Below are 19,652 nucleotides of genomic sequence, written 5' to 3'. Positions count from 1 at the left end.
GTTAAAGCTTACTGTGGATAGTGGAAAATGAAAAGACCTCCAGAGAAGTAAACTGGTACTAGTCCAGGAAGGCCTAAAACTTCAAGGAGCTTATGGTTCATCCAGAAGTAATGAGGAATCATTGAACAGTTTTAAGCAGGGCAGCTCTAGGATATGTTGGTGATTTGGAAAATTCACTCCATCCACAGTTTAGAACATGGATTTGGGAGGGAATGAAATCTAACCTTTCCTCTATCTCTTCATCCTATCACCACATTCAAGTCACCATCATCTCTCTCTGGTACCATGCATCAAGCCTCCCCAAAACCCCTCAATCCATTCTCACCAGCCAACTAAAAATGCAAATCAGATCAGGTCACTCTCCACCGAAACATTGCTTTGGCAACCCGTTGTCCTTACAAAAAAGCCAAAATCCTTAATAGGGTTCATGAGTCCTTGCTCAGTCAGGTCCAAGTTTCCCACCCAGTTTCAGCCCATCTTTACTTCCTTGGGTCTTTTCTTTTCTTTTCTTCGTCATTTCCTTTTTCTTTTTTTTTTTTTTTTGAGAGACAAGGAGCACACACAAGTGGGGGGGAGGGTGGGGGGGAGGGGGTGGGGCAGAGAGAACACAAGTGGGGAGGGAAGTGCAAAGAGAGAATCCCAAGCAGGCTCCACAACCATTGCAGAGCCCAGCAGGCTCAATCCCACAATCCCGAGATCATGACCTGAGCTGAAATCAAGAGTCCAACACTTAACTAACAGCCATCCAGGCACCCCTTTCCTTGGATCTTGCAGTTCCACTCAGGATGGGTTTTCTTCTAGTTCTTCCAAGGGACCAAGCTCTTGCTCCCACTTGTTCCTGGAACTCCAAAGGGGCTTTTTTTCCTGCCTAGAATACTGGACTCATCTCAGGGATGTGGTACTTTATCTCTTTGACTAAATTAAGCTCACCACCATACCCTGGACACTTTCATTACACCTCATACCTCTCTTCTCATTTCACTTTATTGAAGATGCTTACTGAATCCCAGCCTTTCCCACCAGACTGAACTCCTCCTTCCCACCTCTCTCGTTAGTCATGGTTCCCCATAACCTAGCACAATACTGGCTCAGTGTATCACTCACTCATTACACAGAAAGTCCCCAACTTACAATGGTCTGACTTAGGACTTTTTTTACTTCACAATGGTGCAAAAGCGGTACACATTCAGTAGACAACATACTTCAAACTCTAAATTTTTATCTTTTGGGGCCCCATGGTAGAATACTCTCTCATAATGCTGGGCAGCATCTGTGAGCCACATCTCCCAGTCAGCTACATATCACAAGGGGAAACGTTACTGACACACTTACAACCATTCTATATGCATACAACCATTCTGTTTTTCCCTTTCAGTACACTATTGAATAAATTACACGAGCTATTCAATACTTTTTTATAACACAGACTTTGTGTTAGATTATTTTGTTCAATTGTAGGCTAATGTAAGTGTTCTGAGCATGTTTAATGTAAGCTAGGCTAAGCTGTGATGGTCGGTGGGGTAGCTGTATTAAATGTAATTTTGACGTATGGTATTTTCAGTGTCTGATGGATTTAGCAGGAGGGAACCCCATTGTAAGTTGAGGAAGATCTGTATATTAAATAAATGAATGATGGCAAGAAGACAGTTAAGAGGTGTGTCTGAAATGAAGAGGTAGAAAGAAAGGATGGATTTGAGTCTTGAGTGCTCAGAGTAACTGGAAATCAGCTGTAAATGAGGGGGAAGAATTGAGGGTTCTTATGTGTCTGGTTCTCCACTGTATTGATGAGCATTGGCTGATGCCTGGTACATGGTAAAAACAGTCAATAAATATCTGTGTCAAATGAATGAGGCTCGATGGGTGGAGCCATCACTCAGGTTTCTGTCTTGGTCTAGTGAGCAGCTCCATTCCCTGAGAGAGGGAAAACGTGACCAAAAGTGCTTTACCAACAGTGTTTCCAACAGCATCACTCAGCGATTTGATTTTGAAGAGGCCATACAAGTATTCAAAATGACATTCTACCAAAAGAAACAAAAACAGAGCATGAGTGTGTTTAAAGTATTATTGGACTGTATTCAATTTGGTGTTTATATGAGTATTTTAACACTTTAATTTGTCACCAGTTATTTTCATTAGAATTATTTCATCTGATCGATTTCCAATTTTGAGAAAGGCAAGAAAGGTTTTTGGATGGGATGCCTCTGAACATTGAGGCTGCAAATTGAAAAACTAAACAAAACAAAACAAAAAACCCTCCTTCCTCTTAAAGGGGAAGAATTACAGAGATTCTCTAAAAACCTCTCTACTGTGACCATTTAACCATCTTTTAACTTTATAACACACAGTGTTTGCATTTGGGATTTTAATTTGTGGAACTAGATAGTAGTGATGATTGCACAATGTTGTGAATGTACTGACTGGCACTGGATTGTATACTTTAAAATGGTTACAATGGCAGATTTTCATTTTGTGTCTTTTACCACACACACACACAGATTTAATACGAAACATGTGTTCCCCAGACCTAAAAAAACTTGACCACTTTATGCAACTTAGATGTTTTAGAAATGTGAGAAGCTTCACTCTGCTTGTGAGATGCTTTTGAAAAGCCCAGCAGGGCAAGGCTGTGGAGATTTTTTCTGGCAAGAAGATTTGGAACCCAGTGTCTGGGAAAGGAATGAAATTCAGGTTGTGTGTGACATGACTTTGCAAGTAAGAAAAAGAGAATCTAAGAAATAACAGAAAACAACCACTTCCCCCATCTTTTTAAGAAAAGGGTTGTCCTTGGTTCTCCCTCCATCTAATTCGGTTTGCTTCTCAAAAGTTGTATTGTTGGAGAATGTGACTCTGGATAAAATTCTATGCTTAAGAAATCCAAGAATGTGGCCTATACAGTAATTTTCAGCTTTGTCACCAACAAGAACACACTTACTTATTATTTTCCTTCAGGGATGGCATGTTTTGAAAGGTCATATCTATTAGACAATATCAAACAAACTGTCCTTGTTAAATAAAATGAATTCGTTCCTGATTTTCTACTCCTCAGCTATGTAACACAGATATACCTCCCCATCGTGTCTCTGATTAGCAGGACATAGCCAGTTTTACTACACTCAGCTGATATAATTCCAGGGAAAAGCAAAGAATTGATATTTACATTCATCCATCAGTTTTCGCATCTATAAATGCCTTTAGACATATAGAAACACTAAAAATTCATTAAGCTTTTAGAAATACTGAAAATAGCTTAAACACCTCCATTGCTACCTTCCTGGGTTCTAATAATTGGCGTTTATATCAGTGTATCTTAACAGAAAGGAGGCAACCACCTTAATCAGGTTTATCAAAATCACCTCAGGGGCTTGTTCAAGCTCTGCATTTCCCTGAGCCCCTGCAGAAAAACTGGTACACCTTCTGAGTGGGGGCAGGTTGATGGGGGTGTTTTTTTTCTCTCTTGAGAATTGCTGGTGCTGTAGTGAGTCACTCTGTCCAATGAGAGTGGATTGTACTCTCTTTCAAGTGAATTAGGGCCAAGAAAAGAATAAAAACCAAACACTGATTTATATAACCCTTCATGTGAGGCTTTCAGAGCAAAATAAATTTCTAATGGCAAGTTGTTGTCTCATTGTCTAGACTGAATAATGTGGGCCAAGAAATGATACATAAAGTGCTCTAACAAATTGATAAGAAAAAAATAATAAATTTCCAATAAAAATGAGCAACAATAATGGACAATTCCTAGGAGAAACTAAAGTTACTAACAACTATTGGGGCGGGAGGGTGGGGAATATTTCAACCTGACTAGGACCTGAAAAAAGTAAAGTTTCAGTGTGGGCTTGACTTCTGCTTCCAACCAAATGGATTAACAATGACCAGATTTGTCCTCACAATGAAACAATGAAAACTAAACAAGCTGCAGAAAATAGCGATTTGCATGACATTAGACATCAGTCAATGGGGAGAGTGATTCCTGAGAGGTGGGGCAGAGAAATGAGGTGAGCCACATGATTGTCCAGCTGCCGCCTTGAGAGAGAGTTTCCAGGCTTTGGCACAGGGAGGAGGACTCAGGCAGAGACTAGGGAGCTCCCTGAGTTGAAAAGATGGAACAGAGAGAGAGTCCAGGGAGACTAAGGCATCTAGAATTTGCAGGATAGAATAATGAGAAGGAAAAAGCTGCATTCTGGAGAGAACCCCAGAAATCTGCAGAGGGAGGTTCCTGTTCAGTCTTTAGCTGAGTACTGATTAGCACATGCATGTGAGAAAAGCACCAGAGGCCAGGGAAAGAACTCCCAGAAGGATTGAAGTAGACACTGACCGGCGCTCACCTAGGGCCTGTCCCACCAGCCACAATGACAAATCTCATGATTCACAGGACATGGCGGAATACTCAAAAGAATCTTGCCTCACTAGTAGGCAATTCATCTTTGAAAGAGCATTGCTCTGGTCCCACCTAACAAATCTTAAATGACACAAAGGATCAAACTGTTTCCAAGTAATTTATCTGCATTCCAGAACAAATCCCAATGTGAGTACAAAAATATTCAGCACCCAACAAGGTAAGATTCACAATGACTAGATTCCAGTGAAAAATCGAACAGGCACATTAAAAAGAAAGAAAATAAAACTCATAATGAGAAGATAAATTAATCACATTGCTGATTAATGTAATAGTATTGGGGGTGCCTGGGCAGCTCAGTCGGTTAAGCATCTGACTTCAGCTCAGGTCATGATCTCAGGGTCCTGGGATCGAGCCCCGCATCGGGCTCCCTGCTCAGCAGGGAGCCTGCTTCTCCCTCTCCCTCTGCCCCTCCCCCTGCTCGTGCTCTCTCTCTCTCTCTCTCTCTCAAATAAATAAGTAAAATCTTTTTTAAAAAATGTAATGTGTTAGACTTGGGAACTAAAGACAATATAGCAGTTATTATACAAATATATTCTATATATTTAAAAAGTTAGAGACATAGAAGACATAAGAAAAGACCCACATCAAACTTGAAGATGAAGACTACAGTAGGTAGGAATAAAAAATACACTGAGATTAATAGCAAATTTGACATCACAGAAGACAAATATTAGTAAATTTGAAGACAGCAATAAAAACTCTCAAGTATACTGAGAGAAAAGAGAATCAGAAAAATAAACAGAGCATTAGAGAACTGTGGGACAACTTTAAGAGGCCAAATATACATGAGATTGGAGTCCACCAAGGAGTGGTGAGAGGCAGGAAAATATTTGTTGGAACAATGATCAAAACTTGTTCAAATTTGATGAAAACTATAAACCCACAGATCTAAGAATGTCAACTAACCCCAAACACAAGAAATATAAATAAAGTTACAACAAGGCATATTATAACAAAGTTGTTCAAAACCAGTGATGAAGAAAAAAATCTTAATGTCAGCCAGAGAAAGAAGATATGTTCCATGCAGAAGAAGAAAATTTAGTCTGACAGCAGGTATGTCACTGGGAAAAAATGCTAGTGGAATTGAGTAGAAGAATATCTAAAATACTGAAAGAAAAATATTATTAACCCAGAACTCTATACTCACGGAAAATACCTTTTTTTTTTTAAGATTTTATTTATTTATTTGAGAGAGAGAGACACAGTGAGAGAGGGAACACAAGCAGGGGGAGTGGGAGAGGGAGAAACAGGCTTCCCGCCGAGCAGGGAGCCCGATGTGGGGCTCGATGTGGGGCTCGATCCCAGGACCCTGGGATCATGACCTGAGCCGAAGGCAGACGCTTAAGGACTGAGCCACCCAGGCACCCTTCAAAAATGAAAGCAAATTAAAGGCTGATTTAGACATGCAAAAGATCCAAAAGCTAAAAGAATTAATCAGCAGCAGCAGTAATTAATTAACTACAAGAAAAGTTATGAAAGTCCTCAGACAGAAAATGATATCATACTGAAATACAATGGAATGAGGAGATCCAAAATGGGAACTATGTGGATAAATGTAAAAGACTGTTTTCATTATTTAAATCTCTTCAAAAGATCTAAGCTGTTTAAACAAAAATGGTAAGAGTTGAAGCACAAGTAAACTGTATGACAATAGCACACAAGGTGGAAGAGAATAAATAGAACAATAATATGGTTTCTTACCCTCCTATAACTTAGTGTCTATTTGCAGTATCAGTCAAATCGTCAGCACTCCACGACCATCGATCTGTCCTGCAGATCTATTTCCTTAAAGCTATACACATAGATGCTTAGGGGTGTTTGAGGCAGCATCGTTTGCAATAGCAAAGAACTGCAAGCATCCTAAATGTTCATCAACAGAGGAATGATTAAATAAATTTGGATCCATCCATATCATGTGGGATGTGGTGCTAAAAATAATGAAATCGATCTCCATCTGCTGATTTGTATTGTATTCAAGACATACTAAGAAAAGGTAGGTTGCAGAATAGTTATGTAGAGTGAGATACCGCTTGAAGAGAAAGATGGATTGATGGATGATAGATGATAGATAGATCGATAGATAGATAGATTGATAGATAGTAGGTAGGTGGGTACATACATAGGTAAGTAGGTAGATCATTTGAATATGCATAACATGTCTGGAAGAATCCAGTGGGGTGTTGTGACTTTTCACGTACTGTCTTACACTATTTACTGTGTGCATTCACCCTTGGAACTCTGTGCTCAGGCCAATATTCTCCAAGACACCAAGCCTTTTCATGAACCTTTGCACATACTGTTTCTTCTACCTGAAATGTTTCCCCTTTCCTCCTTCACCTCACAAGCTCCTTTTTTTTCCAGTAAGGGTTCCAGCTCAATGTTACCTCCTCAAGATGCTGTCTTCAGAGTTCCTACTCTGCTTTCATTATCTGTTAGCACTTTCCACACCTTTACTGGCTCTCTCTCTTTTTTCTTTTAGCATGCTACCTCCCTCACTAAAAAGGAAGCTTCTCAAACCAAAAAACCACTTTATAACTTTGTGTTTCAAGATCTAAAGCCATGCCTGGTACCTAATAAATACCTGCTAAGTGTTTGCTATTAAAAAGAAAAAAAAAGGAATGGCCTTTCCATATGAAAGCCTAACTCCTAGCAAAAAGAAATTAGCCTCAGCACCCTAATCTGATAAATCTGGAATTTCTTTTAAAATGCCCATTTAGCCAAAAAAAATTCTGCAAATCAGGAAGATATGGAGGCCCAATAATGTTGAAATAGGCTTAATCAAAATGGATGCTTTGAATTAAATGAATATCTTGAATAAATGTTAAGATTTAGTCATTTACTTTAAAGAAATTATTCTCTATTAAATCTTAACCATTTCAACTAATTCTTCAACTTTAATTTATACAAGGAAAAAATACAAATGACTGGGTTTTTTGGCATTTGTCAGTTATAAATCTTATTTTAAAAAGAAATATATGATTACAGTGTTGATTACAGGTCATATATTCTTTTTTTTTTAAAGATTTTATTTATTTATTTGAGAGAAAGAGAGAGTGAGAAAGAACACAAGAGCGGGGTGAGGGGCAGAGGGAGAAGCAGACTCCCTGCTGAGCAGGGAGCCTGATGTGGGACTCGATCTGGGGACCCTGAGATCATGACTTGAGCTGAAGGCAGACACTGAACCACTGGGCCACCCAGTCACCCCTACAGGTCATATATTCTGTGAACCTTTTTTTTAATGTTGAAACTCCTTTTCTTGTCTTTTTCTTTACTGTAGTTCAGACATGAGGAAAAGGTAAGGAAAGGAGCAGAATGTGATTGGCAGCAAACACAAATATTAACCAACCCTTCCCAAAGAGACTACAATGGAATGGGAGTAATAATATAAATTGTAGGGGAGCCTGGCTGGCTCAGTTGGTGGAGCATGCGACTCTTGCTCTCGGGGTCATGAGTTCAAGCCCCCAGGGATAGAGATTACTAAAAAATAATAAATTAAAAAATGATAACATAAATTGAAAAAGAAAGTGAAAATCAGTTTCCACGTATAGCATGTGCCACTTGGTTTCCTGAATGCAGGAAGTGTTGGGATGATTGATGGATGTCTGGACATGTGTCGCCTCTGTCTTTAACAAATCACAACAGAGTCCTTTTGTAATGCTAATAATGCAGAGATTCAGATAAATGACAGGGTATCCTAAAATTTCCATGGATGGTTGTGATTTCAAATATTTGTCCCATTGTCTGATGAATGTATCTTTCATACCATATGTCTTAAATTTCATTTCTGAGAATGCAGCTTACTGGAATTATAGACTAATTGTTATATAAATAACTTATGAAGAATATTGTTTTGTTTAAGAGAATAAGATTAGATCGGTTCTATTAAGTCCTCCAAATAAATTATGGGACTTCTCTGTAATAAGAAGTTACTTATGTGGAACAGGTGAACTGTCGACAGCCAAATGTTGCTCCTCATCATTGCCCATATCCCTTAGCGCTTGGTACCATTCCTTACACAAAATAACCTTTTCAGTAAGTAGTCATTGAATTAATTAAAAGACTGGAATTCAGGAGTAACGTCTTTCAACCACTCAGAGAAATTGATCTTCTCTTCTAACACGACTCTAATTTTGCATTTGCCTAGAATTGGTGATTTTCTGGGGCGTTGTCTCACATCCTCTAGGACTTCGGCACTAAGTCCTGCTCAGTTTATCTCAAAGCCAACAGAGAAGTGCTTGAATTTTCAGCATACCAACACCCACAAACTGTCGTCCATGGCCCACTCTACTCACTGGCCTTCAAATAATATCTCTGATACTCCATTTGTTTGCTTTTGTGGTATTTGTCCTAGAAATTAAAAAGTGTCTTTGTTCATGGTTTTATTGGGTTTCAAAATTCAAATGTCTGGAATGAGAAAAAATACTGCTGAAAACAAACTTTCTATGCTTTGTCCCTGAATAACCCGGTGATTAAATAGGATCAGTTGAATATGGCGTTTTACTTGTCTTTTCTCACAAAAAGATCTTAAGCTTCCTCTGACTTTTGAATATTAAGAAAATTTTATAGTGAAGATGTGTAATTGAATTTTAAAATTTTTTTTGTCCTGATAGGCAGATTTGAGAAGTTTTTCACACAGCAGGCGCAGGGATCTCTTTAAAAATCTGATCACAGCTCCACTGCCTAAAACTTTTCAATGGTTTTCCATTGGCCCTACAATAAAGCCTGAACCTCTCACCCCAGCCTTTAAAGCCTTGCCTGACCAATTCATTGGTCTCATCTTATACCCTTTCTCCTCAACCCTCACAACTAGATATATCAAGTTTCTGCTTTTAGTCTTCTTTCCACTAGAACCTTCTTGCATTCTCTTCCTCTGCTTACAACACTCTTCCCTCCAGCCAACACCACCTCAGGACTTTTACCACCCGCACGCCTCCTTCATACCTTCACTTGACTACTCAACCTTCAGTTTTCAATGTAAAAGTTACCTCCTCACATAAGATGATTTTGTTTCCATAGCATCTAGCAAGTTCTCTTCACAGTGACTTCTATAAAGTCTGTCTTCCACACTGAGTTGGATGTTCTCTGAGAGTGAGGGTTGGGCCTAATCTTGGCCCTAGTGGATCTTTAACTCCAGCACTGTGCTCAGTACACACTTCTGTAACAATGAATGAGACAGTATTATTGCACATGCAATACTAGAAATGATCAGGGTTCGAATGTGATAGATCTGTTTTTTAATTTAGATCTAAATGATGGATAATCACAAAGTAATCTTTTTCATCTGTTCACAACTCAATGTTTAAAGTCACAGTTTATCAAAAGGGGCTAAAGGCCTTCAGCTGTGAAGAAAACAAGCCAGAATAAAAGAATAAATTCTTCCTTTTTCAAAAATTTTACCCATGGTTTACCTGCTGAGAATCATGGACTTCAGCATTGCTTTTTAGTTGGTTTTCTTTTTTTTTTAAAGTTTATGATGAGCTTAGCCACTTTATATACAGGTTTCCCCCACTATCCAAAAGCCGAGTGTGCCTATGAAACCTTTCATAGGCCAAAATGGCTAAAATGAAGAAGAAATTACCATTTTATAAAAGCAAAAATCCTCTTGGGATTTCTTTCAATGAGCAAAAAAAAGACACTGATGTAGTTCTTCTGTAAAAGCAAGTGTTAAGCCGACTTTCAGATTGTGAGGGAAACCTGTATTTCAATATTATACAGATGAAGGAGTAAAGGAGGGAAGTAAGATGTTTCAAAGTGAATGTTGAGTCTGACTCACCTTTGGCCAAAGACTGCTAGGTCTCCTGGGACACAGCAGCCACAGGTCACCCTTGGATATGGCTTTACCCATGGCTCCCATATAAAGCTATGAATCTACTCACAACACTGTGCATTTCCAAAGGCAGGAAGGGTTGGGACCTATAGTCTTTATATTCATATGACTATCCAGGAAGCACATAGCAGTTGTTTGGGGGACATTTTTTTTACTGTACTTTACTGTATATCAAATTTTAATATAAAAATATATATAATCTGTGTATTTGAAGGTCTTTGGTATTTTCACAGAGTTGTGCAACAATCACCGCATTAAAATTTTAGAACATTTTCATCACCCCACACGGCAACCCTATATAGATTGGCAGCCATTCCTCACTAAGCTCCAATCCCCCATCCCTAGGCAACAATTAATTGACTTTCTGTCTCTATAGATTTGCCCGTTCTGGGCATTTCATATAAATGGAATCACAATATGTGATTTTTTGGTGCCTGGCTGCTTTCATTTAGTATACTGTTTCAAGGTCCGTCCATGTAGTAGCACGTATCAGTACTTCATTCTTTTTATAGTCGAATAATATTCCACTGCATGGATATGCCACATTATATTTGTCCATTCATCAGTTTATAGACAGTTGGGTGATTCCACTTTTTGGCTATTATGAACAGTGCTTCTCTGAACACTCGTGTACACATTTTTGTATGGATATGTGATTTTAATATCTCTTGGATATATACCTAGGAGTGGAATCACTGGATAATATGGTGACTTTATGCTCAACCTTTTGAGCAACTTCCAGACTTTTCCAAAGTGGTGACACCATCCACCAGCACTGTATGAGAGAGTTCCAATTTTTCTACAACCTCACCAGCATTTGATGTTGGTTGTCTTTTGATTATAGCCATCCTAGTAAGTATGCTGTGGTGTCTTGTGGTTTTGATTGTTTTTCCTCTTGATGGCTAACAATGTTGAATATCTTTTAATTTGTTTATTGGCCATTTGCACTTCTTTTGGGAGAAATATCTATTCAGATTCATTGTCAATCATTCAATCTGGTAGGTTTTTTTGTATTATTGAAATGTAAGAGTTCTTTATTCTGAATACAAGTACCTTATCAGCTACATTACTGGCAAATATTTTCTTCCATTCTTTTCACTTTCTTGATGGTATCCTTGGAAGTATGAAAGATTTTAATTGTGATGGAGTCCAATTTATCTATTTTTTCTTTTGTCACTTGTGCTTTTGGTGTCATATTTAAGAAGACTTTGCTTGACTCAAGGTCAAAAAGTTTTATCCCTAAATTTTCTCTTTTTGTTGTTTTTTTAAGATTTTATTTATTTGACAGAGAGAGACACTGCGAGAGAGGGAATACAAGCAGGGGAGTGGGAGAGGGAGGCTTCCCACTGAACAGGGAGCCCAATGCAGGGCTCGATCCCAGCACCCTGGGATCATGACCTGAGCTGAAGGCAGACACTTAATGACTGAACCACCCAGCTGCCCCTACCCCTAAATTTTCTAAGAGCTTTATAATTTTATATTTTTTAAATATTTTTTTTATATTTTTTTAATCTGACCTTAGGTCTCTGATCCATTTTGAGTTAATTTTTGTACATGGTGTAAGGAAGATGTACAACTTCATCCTTTTACATATGGATATCCAGTTTTCCCAGAACGATTTGTTGAAAAGACTGTTTTTCACCATTGGATTGTCTTGGTACCCTTGTTGAAAACAAATTGACCATAAGTGTGAGGGGTTATGTCAGTACTCTCAATTCTATTCCATTGATCTATATATCTATCATTATGTCAGTACCACAGTGTCTTGATTATGTAGCTTTGTAGTAAGTTTAAGTTTTAAAATCAAGGAATGTGAGTTTTTCAATTTGGTTCTCCTTTTTCAGGATTGTTTTGGATATTCTGGGTCCCTTGCATTTTCATGCGAATTTTAGGATCAGCTTTCATTTCTGCAAAAGGTCGTCTTGAATTGTGGAAGGAATGATATAGAACTGTAGATCAATTTGGGAATACTGCCATCTTAACAATGTTAAGTCTTTTGCTCTAAGAACATGGACTGTCTTTTCACTTATTTAGGTCTTCTTTAATTTATTTCAATAGTATTTTGCCGTTTTCAACCATTTAAGTTGTATACTTCTTGTCTTAAATTTATTTCTAAGTATATTTTGATGCTACTATAAAGGAGTTGGTTTTCTTGTTTTCTTTCAACTATTGCATGAAAAAAAACCAAGGTATATAAGGAGAAGTGGAATGATGTTATAGAGTTCTTATAAAATGTTATATGATCTTGTAGTGTCGAAAAATGCATACCCTCACAAAAAAATTAAAATAAAACCCACTGATACCAAATACATTATTCAATGAGAGAGACAGAACCACCAAAAAAAGATCAGTTTTTCTTATTAGTAGATAAGATCCTTGAGTTCTAATGATTGGGCTCCAAAAATTAAAAGAGGCTACGAATTAATGAATTAATCAAAGATGGAACGGGCCACCTCAGGAATTTTGACTCAATGAGAATGTTTAGAGATAATAAGTCTTTTTCAGCTTCTAGATTCTACCCTATTCATTAGCATGATCTGAACAAGTCCTTAATTTTTCTGGACCCCAGTTATTTCAGCTGCAAAATAAAAGGATGAGACCAAGTGAACACTAAGGTCTCTTCTAATAATGTTCCCAGATTATTACTTTATTAAATTTAGACAACAACAAAAAAATTAATGGCAAGTGGTAATTTCTGCCCCCAAAATAGGCACACTCTTCCTAAGAAGGCACTGTACACAGAAATTTGGTCTCTCTCAAGGTTATATGCTAATGCCTTCCCATTACATATGGTGCTTATGGTCAAAATCTATAAATATACGCATTAACCTTCTTTCCTAATTTTTCTACATTTTCTACAAACTTCATGTATTTTATTATAGCACAAATGTTATATACCCTTCCTTATTACTCATTTTAGTGTTTAAATACCTTTGGTGCCTAACTTGGCCCCTAACTATTTTCCAATTCAGAACATCCTATGGAGAAGGCAGGATAGACTACTACTTAAGTAGTACACTGATTTATAGCAGCTGGAGATAGTCTCCAAGGCTCCTAATGTCCCTTACTTGTTTACCAGTTCTAGAAAATTCTTTATAAAGACTGAGATAACACTGAATACAAACAGGAAAAATGTTTGACTTTAAATTTATAATAAATCAACTGATTTTTGAAAAATTTATCATGTGAAATCCTTTAAAACTGTAAAGTATAATAAAAATAGTTTTTAAAGTATAAAAAAGCATAATAATAATTTTTAACCATTAAAGGTACAGGCACTCAGCATCTGACATGGGAGGTGATGAAAACAGATAGCAAAAAGGGGACAGAATAAACATCTGTGTGATGGGGGCTTTGGAGGAGACATGAAAAATATATACATTGAGGGCCCTGACAATAATCTTTGACTAAGAAACCAATTTGCCTAGGAGATGAATAGATAGATGGATAGATAGAGATAATCTTCTAGGAAAATTGGCAAATATATATGATATGATGTTATATCACATCATATACCATTTGGATGGCAGTAGGAAATTTGGAGAACTTTTTTTGGGCATTAGAAATCACAGTGTATGACACAAAAATAGACACAGAGATCAATAGAACAGAATAGAAAGCCCAGAAATGAACACACAACTATATGGTCAATTAATCTTTAACAAAGCAGGAAAGGATATCCAATAGGAAAGACAGTCAATAGGAAAGACCGTCTCTTCAACAAATGGTGTTGGGAAAACTGGACAGCTCATGCAGAAGAATGAAACTGGACCACTTTCTTAAACCATACAGAGAAATAAATTCAAAATGGATTAAAGACCTAAATGTGAGACAGAAACCATGAAAATCCTAGAGGAAAACACAGGCAGTAACCTCTTTGACACACCGGCCATAGCACCTTCTTACTAGATATGTCTCCTGAGGCAAGGGAAACAAAAGCAAAAATAAACTATTGGGACCTCATCAAAATAAAAAGCTTCTGCACAGTGAAGGAAACAACCAACAAACTAAAAGGCAACCTATGGAATGGGAGAAGATATTTGCAAATGACATATCTAATAAAGGGTTATTAGTATCCAAAATATATAAAGAACTTGCAAAACTTAACACCCCCCCAAATAATCTAATTAAAAATTTCTCCAACAGACACATGAAAAGATGCTCAAAATCACTCATCATCAGGGAATGCAAATCAAAACTACAATGAGATATCACTGCACACCTGTCAGAATGGCTAAAATGAACAACATAAGAAACAACAGGTGTTGGCGAGGATGTAGAGAAAGGGGAACCCTCTTGTACTGTTGGTGGAAATGCAAACTGGTGCAGCCACTCTGGAAAACAGTATGGAGGTTCCTCAAAAACCTAAAAATAGAACTACCCTACGATGTAGCAATTGAACTACTAGGTATTTACCCAAAGAATACAAAAATACTAATTCGAAGGGATACATGCACCCCAATATTTATGGCAACATTATCAACAATAGCCATATTATGGAAAGAGCCCAAATGTCCAATGACGAATGGATAAAGAAGATGTGGTATATACATACAATGGAATATTGCTCAGCCATAAAAAGAATGAAATCTTGCCATTTGCAATGATATGGATGGAGCTAGAGTGTATAATGCTAAGTGAAATAAGTCTGAGAAAGACAAATACCATGTGATTTCACTCTTATGTGGAATTTAAGAAACAAAACAAATGATCCTAGGGGGAAAAAAAACAAGAAACAGACTCTTAACTATAGAGAACAAATTGATTGTTACCAGAAGGGAGGTGGGTGAGGGGGGATGGATTAAATAGGTGGTGGGGATTAGGAGGGCACTTGTGATGAGGACCAGGTGTTGTATGGAAGTGTTAAATCACTATATTGTACACCTGAAACCAATATTACACTGTATGTTAACTAATTGGAATTTAAATAAAAATTTTAAAAAAAGAAATCACAGTGCACTACTTAGATAACAATCTAATCTGCTTTTCCCAAAAGATATTCTGAATAGGAAAATAGTTGGGGCCAAGTTAGACACCAAAGGGTTTAAATGCTAAAATGAGCAATAAGAAAGGAGATTACACACACACACACACACAAATGCATGTATATGTATATGTAAATATACACATGTATGCATATGTATATTACCCAAATTAGAGAAGTATCATTCATTATTCATGAAGATAATATTTATGACTGTCCACTATATGTGAGGTACCATTCTCCACCCTGGGGTTTTATCAGTAAACAAAACAGAGAGGTTACATTCTAGTGGGAGTATATTGTCAGATTAGATTTTACTGATCATAGCACCTAGCGCACAGGATATGCTTACCTCTTCTGACTATAATGTGGGATGTTATCTGTATCAGTCAGTGTTTGGTAAGAGGAGAACAGTCCCTTGAGTAGTATGGAAGAAGGGACTTCTAGAATTGAGCTCGCACAGTTATGAAGAGCTGGTGGTGGAGTTGGGGCCATTCGCCAGTCAGGCCGAGAAACTCAGAGTCCAGGCTAAGAAGGGGAGCCGAGGAAAGGGTGCTGGAAGTGTGGCCTTTGTGCAGCAGTTGCCTCGCTAGTCAGCCTCTGGTGGGGGGCCTGGGCCAGCTGCTGGTCAGCAGTTGGGAAGAGGAGCTGGGCATGGACCGCCTGGAACCCGCTGTGCACCCGTGTGTCTGCCCGTCTCTCATCTGAATGTGATGACCAGCCGAGAGCACGGGCTGCTCCATCACGTCTGCCCTAACCAGGGTGACGCAGCCCAGAACCCCACACCTGCCATCATGGTGACAACATGGTGTGCCAACAGATTCTAGGGTGGTCCTCGTGATTCCTGCCTCTGAGCGTCCACACCTTTGTAGAACGCCCTCCACCTGGTGCAGGTGGCACCTATGACTTGATTCTACTCAACAGAACACAGCGAAGGTGATGAACATCACTTCCGTGACTATGTTACGTTCCATAAGGCTCAGTCTTCAGCAGACTGGAGCTAGAGAGACCCTCCAGCTGGCCCTGAAGAGGCAAACAACCATGTTGTGAACTGCCTATGGAGAGTGTGCCTTGGAAGGAGCAGCACAGCGCAAAAGACAAACCAACCCCCAGGCCTCACCAGTACTCACTGCCAGCTTCTGGTTGCACCTTCCCTTGTCTCGCCCTGGTACAAGGCTTCTCAGTCTCGGTGCTGTGGACACTGCAGGCTGGAGAACTTCGTGTGCGGGGAGCCATTCTGTGCATTGCAGAAGGTTTAGCAGCATCTCTGGCCTCGACAAACTAAACGCTATTATCATTCACCACTCTCCGCCCCAGTTACAGCAACCAGAACTGTTTCCAAACATTGCCAAATGTACCCTGAGGAGTAAAATTGCTCTGAGAACTGCTATTCCGGTATAAAAGCTAGTATAGTGCTGAGTGCTGTGTGGCCAAAGGGAAATCTTTAAAAAGAGAAAGATACTGGGGCGCCTGGGTGGCTCAGTCATTAAACGTCTGCCTTCGGCTCAGGTCATGGTCCCAGGGTCCTGGGACCGAGCCCCGCATCAGGCTCCCTGCTCAGCGGGAAGCCTGCTTCTCCCTCTCCCACTCCCCCTGCTTGTGTTCCCTCTCTCGCTGTGTTTCTCTCTGTCAAATAAATAAAATCTTTTTTTTTTTAAAGATTTTATTTATTTATTTGAGACAGAGAGAATGAGAGAGAGAGAGCACATGAGGGGGGGAGGGTCAGAGGCAGAAGCAGGCTCCCTGCTTGGAGCAGGGAGCCCGATGCGGGACTCGATCCAGGGACTCCAGGATCATGACCTGAGCCGAAGGCAGTCGCTTAACCAACTGAGCCACCCAGGCGCCCCAAATAAATAAAATCTTTAAAAAAAGAGAGAGAGAGAAAGATAAGCCTTGGGCACAGTTAATTTGCACACTAGAAAAATCTATTTTCTAAGCACACACCCCCAAAAGTCAAAGCTGGTATTTGCAGTCCTAGGTTCAATGGCTTTTTCATCTTGCTTGCCAGCTAATAATGAAGAAAGTGCTCATGTGAATACATGACAGGTACAAGTTCTTTGGAAAACAAGACTATATTTCAAACAATCCGTGCAGGATTTGACTTAACCATTAAATAGCACGGTGTAGATGTAAATCCTGTTCAAACAGCTCCTATCCTGCAGGAGAATCTGTGGAAAGATAGACCTTGAGAAATGCTTCATAAGTGACTAAATATACAGTGGATCTTTCTGAAATATTTGCTTGAGGTCCCAGAATCTGTTCTCATCATTTTGGCAGAAGCTGCCATGCCATTAAATTATTGTGGCCCAACTGATGGTATAGGATATTAATGCTAATATGAAATCCTATAAGGGGCACCAATTAAGCACAGAATCATTTTGAAACACATAATCCAAGATACAGTGCTACTAGGATAATAAGTCCTCTGGTAACAGAGCTTTTTTTAAAAAATAAAATTGGCCAAAATATGAATGAATGAGTGAATGAATTAGTTCTTGCAACCTGTCTTTATTGAAAAACAACCACGCATCAGGCACTGCTGTCATTTCTAGAGACATAATAGGTAAGGGGAGAGATTTAGTGACTGGGGTTACAGAAATGATAAGGCTCCTTGTTTAATAGAAGAGACAGAAGAATAGTTGCATAAACAGGAGCGGTGTTATAACAACGTTATGCGCAGGGCCCTGTGGGAGCAGAGAGAGAAGGCACCCAACTCAGCACGGAGATCAGTGAAGCTTCCCATCAGAAGGGAAGGATTCGTTTGCATCTGCCAAGTGAAAAACTAGAAAAGTGTGCCACAAGCAGAAAGAACAACAGGTGTGAACTTGAAAACTGTGATCCAGGGAAGACCAAAGGAGGGAACAGGTGAGCAAGTGGTAGGAAATGAGGCTGGATGGGGAGGAGGGGCCAGGTGACAATCGGCCTTTTATGGCATGCTAAGAAATTTTAACTATGTCCTGAAGGTGGTGGGTACCGCTTGGATTTTAGGCAGGGCTGTGACATAGTGGAAATCTGCATTCCCAGAAGGGCTGGCTTCTGCTCTTCTAGTCCACGGAGCATGGCCTAGACTTGGACAAATCCCAAGTTACGAAGACTAGTGGGCAGCAAGGGCACAAGCAGTGTTAAAGATACTCATGAAAGCTTGCATCGACACGGCAGGGATGGAGAAGAGAGGACAGAGGATTTGGGTAAGTTCTCACCTCCTGGTGTTGGGTCTATAAAGGCTCTCAGGGCCTGCCTCTCAGGAAGGGAAGAAAAGCAGAAAGAAGTAACCTGCTTGGATTCTGCAGGAGGTAATGCACATCTAGAACACATTCCTAAATGTCTCAAATAATTACTATTACTATCATAGTCATATGATTTAGAGTGTAAGTTTACTAGTCCCATAAGGAAAGATGTCATTTGGAACACATATTCATTAAAAAGGAAGTCTCATGCTTTACAAATCTGTCTGTGATTGTCAAATCTTGCCTTTAGTATCTCTGAGGAAGATCATCCGAGTAGATGTGCGTGTAAACCACACTTCATTTTTCTCTCCTAAGTCTACTCTGTAGACATCATCACTCAGTACAGCAAACAATAAGTAATCTATTTTATACATTTGTGCCAAATAAAAACTGCTAGATTCAGTTATATTTCAAGTGGCAGAGCAATAACCCATAAAAACGGAAAGTAGCAAGATGTTCAAACTAGGTACGTAAACACAACTTTTCAGGAATATATTTATTGTGGATGTCAAACTCTCTTCTGCTATAATAAAAACGTTGTTTAGCTATGTCATGCTACTGACTTGGCACTGCTTTGTAATTTAAAGCAAAGACTTGTGCCTCACCCATTTCAGGCCCAACAAATGGGCTAATTTTAAAATGATGGGAAGCAGAGATAGAATGTGATAACTTCACTCATATAAATGTAGCCTGGACAGACTCAACAATTTAGAGCTGACTTGCCCAGAAACCTCCAGAACAGTACTTATTAACACCTAAATCATTTAAAGTGGAATGAACTGTAGATCAAGTCTGAACTAGCAGAATTGCTCCAGTTGTTTCTATTTTCAAGTTATCTAGGCTGATCTAAAGTTTAAATACATTTTCAAGCTTAATTAAATGAAACACTTAAATTATACAAGCATTTAATACTTAATTGGAAATTGAAAAACAGATACCATGAAATCCCTAGGTAAAAAGAAAAATGAAGTAACATCTGCTAGTCCCATTTCTCTGTCACTTGGGGATGAATGTGTTTATAAAGACCCACATTTTAAAATAACCAAATGCCTCTGAAATGATTTTAACCTTTTGCACAGTATTGCTGATCAATGGAAAGGCCTGGAGACACTTGCAGAGCTGTTACCAAAGAATGTTTCACGGGGGCATCAGGATGGCTCAGCACCAACCACAGGTGTTCTGAGGATCACTTCTTGGAACTTGGAAATTCTGGAA

At 38.9% G+C, this 19,652-nt stretch overlaps 1 long non-coding RNA gene across 1 annotated transcript in view; it reads right to left on the bottom strand.

Moving 5' to 3' along the window:
* Positions 1-16,691, bottom strand: part of LOC123835963 (uncharacterized) — a 34,784-nt gene extending 18,093 nt beyond the window's left edge. Inside the window, exon 1 of the long non-coding RNA XR_006788846.1 lies at positions 16,331-16,691. This is a non-coding gene — a long non-coding RNA (uncharacterized LOC123835963). The remainder of the gene's footprint in view (positions 1-16,330) is intronic.
* Between the last annotated feature and the right edge of the window lie 2,961 nt (positions 16,692-19,652).

This window comes from Mirounga angustirostris, unplaced genomic scaffold, assembly GCF_029215605.1.
Source record: "Mirounga angustirostris isolate CCGP_5_RB_7025 unplaced genomic scaffold, mMirAng1.0.hap1 SCAF_12, whole genome shotgun sequence".
Classification (NCBI taxonomy): domain Eukaryota; kingdom Metazoa; phylum Chordata; class Mammalia; order Carnivora; family Phocidae; genus Mirounga; species Mirounga angustirostris.
This window is presented reverse-complemented; position numbering and strand designations above follow the sequence as displayed.